The following is a 2,506-nucleotide window of genomic DNA, read 5'->3' as shown; positions in this document are numbered from 1 at the left end:
AAAAAAAGGTTTCAACCATACTGTAAATCGTACAAAACAGTTGCAAAATGAGCAAACATATACCATAAGTTACAAAAAAATTAATAAAAACTATACCAATGTCGTAGAATGTCAAAATCAAACGAAAAAAGACGAAATTGTAAAGAAATGAACTTGAAGACTAGATTATTCGCCAAACCATATTCTGTGCCATTTGCTCAACCCTCATGACCACGTAGATTTCATAATGAAAAGAACTTTTTTTTTTGCAAAACTTTTTTTTTATTCGCACGCGCGCATCAGTTTTGGGGCTCCCGGAGGATGTCATCCATATTATCAAATCATCATGGCCTAAAGTAAAATGCAAAAATAGTACAATGTATCCTTTAAAACTCAGCCCAAGCACAACTAGTCTCCTTGCTTTATCTTTTGTCTCAAATACGGTTCATCGAATGGATGTCAGCGCGTACAATGATACATTAATTCCCTCTCCTGTTCATTTTTTTCCTCACAGTATGAGCCTGATGGATCGTGGATTGGTCGGGCTCACTTCCGGACTGTTAGACATCTCTGCCGGCCAGTTCAATTTGGCGCTTGAAAGGAGGTTGAAATACGCGATTGGAGTTAATAACAATTCGTGGAGTGCTAACTGATGGACTGGATACCAGGCTACCTACCATTAAAAACACCTTAAAAAGTATGATTTTCATGTGCATAACGGTCAAAGCTACAAACTGGATATCTACTAATTACCCGTAGTTATTAGAGAATAACAATTTTAATTAGGTAATTAGGTTATTCTCTAATAACTAAGGATAATTAGTAGATATCAATTTGTGCAAACGTACGTTTGTAGCTCTGACCATTGTGCACATGAAAATCATACTTTTATTTCAGTTACTTGTACCAAAGTGCTATATTATAACTTTAAAGATAATTACATTTGGGGCAATAAAATGTGATGACGTCATCCATATGGTCCAAAAAATCATATTCATAACCCTTTTGTACCCAGGTATCAATATTCAGTACAACTATAGTTCTTTCTAAATTTCTTTGTGAGAAAATGATGGAAAGTTTAAAATGCCAAATTAGCCAGGGAGGACACCTTAAGATATAACATACCAATCTTTTCACTGGTCATCAGCATCATTATCGTCTTCTCCTTCTTCTTCTTGGGCCCCTGGTCTTGAGCCCGCTGGCCAAGGCGAAGCTGATTTTCAAATTGTTGGACAAAGTTGTCGTCTCGATTCCCTTGCACGATTTCGAGATGTTCTTGTATGATATCCATCAGTCGGTTGACTGCCGGGAACATGTCGGCCAATTGCCCAGGTTGCAACCCGAGGACTGTAGACGTGACACGTACCACGATCGGGTCCGGACAGTGAAAGATGTGCGGGTTTGGACCATTATGAGCCTGCGGCATTGGCCCATACATTTCTCCGTTGTGCCTGGCCCTCACCGTCGCATTTATGGTGTGAAGCTTGACGATTACACCTCCCTGCATCTCCACGATCACCATCATGCCTGGGAGGCTTACCTCGGTCCCCTGGTCCTCTGCAGCGAGCTTGTTCTCTATGAAGAAATGTGGGTACAGACGATCGAAGTTGGCGCTTACCTCCTGAGCTTGGACCACGTTCTGAACGATTCGCAGCTGGGCCATGGGTACACCTTGCGGCTGAACGTTACGGTTGTAGCCCGCTGGATTCGCACGTAGATTGACTGCCCTCGAATCAAACCTTGGGTCATTCAACCATACAAGATAGGTGGACCTTAACATGAATGCTCTGAGCACGCTTCCCAGCGTGCGTGAAAACGCGTAGGTCGGGTTGCGACCACCAAACTGTTGGTTGTCTAATGTACTTCGCAAGCCGTTGTTCCCAACCGTCACGGTGCAAACATGTTGAAGGCGTCCGCTGCGTTGTAACTCTGCAATCGCGTTCATGACGAATTGAAATGAAGGATCCACCTTACAGAAACACACCAGTCTATTATTATCTGGTGCCGCCGCCATAGCGCGTCAGCCCTGGGCGTCTACAGGAAGTGTAGAGATTCACAAGGACGGGAGTGTATACACTGAGGGCAGACGCGCTGAGCAGTGTTGTAGTGCCTAGTTAATACCTTTGAAAATCCTTTTTCTCTTGAAAGTTTTGGTCCATTTTGGAGATTTTTGGGCTGGAAGGCACAGGTAGGGTCTAAACTTTCCTACTTTGGTCAAGTTTTGTTTATTTCACCAGTTTAGTGGGCGTAGTGAGAGATGTGAGTGGTTAGGTCTTGTCTGGCCAGGCGGATGGATACCATGGAAAATTAGGTCAAAGTTGAGGTTTGTTAGCCTGGGTACCATCCGGTACCATCCGGATGGTACCCAGGCCAGAGGTTTGTTTACTATCATCAGCTGTGGCGGGATCGGAGTTTGACCTGGTCGACCCCCTGTTGCCTTTCTATTTTTGGCGACGCCTCAGGGCGGAGCCGTTGGTATAGTACTGCGATTGAGTTGGAAATATTCTAAGAATTCCACCAATGCATT

Source organism: Branchiostoma belcheri, unplaced genomic scaffold (assembly GCF_001625305.1).
Source record: "Branchiostoma belcheri isolate BF01 breed outbred unplaced genomic scaffold, Haploidv18h27 scaffold145, whole genome shotgun sequence".
NCBI lineage: Eukaryota > Metazoa > Chordata > Leptocardii > Amphioxiformes > Branchiostomatidae > Branchiostoma > Branchiostoma belcheri.
The sequence above is the reverse complement of the archived record's forward strand: the minus strand, read 5'-3'. Positions refer to the sequence as shown.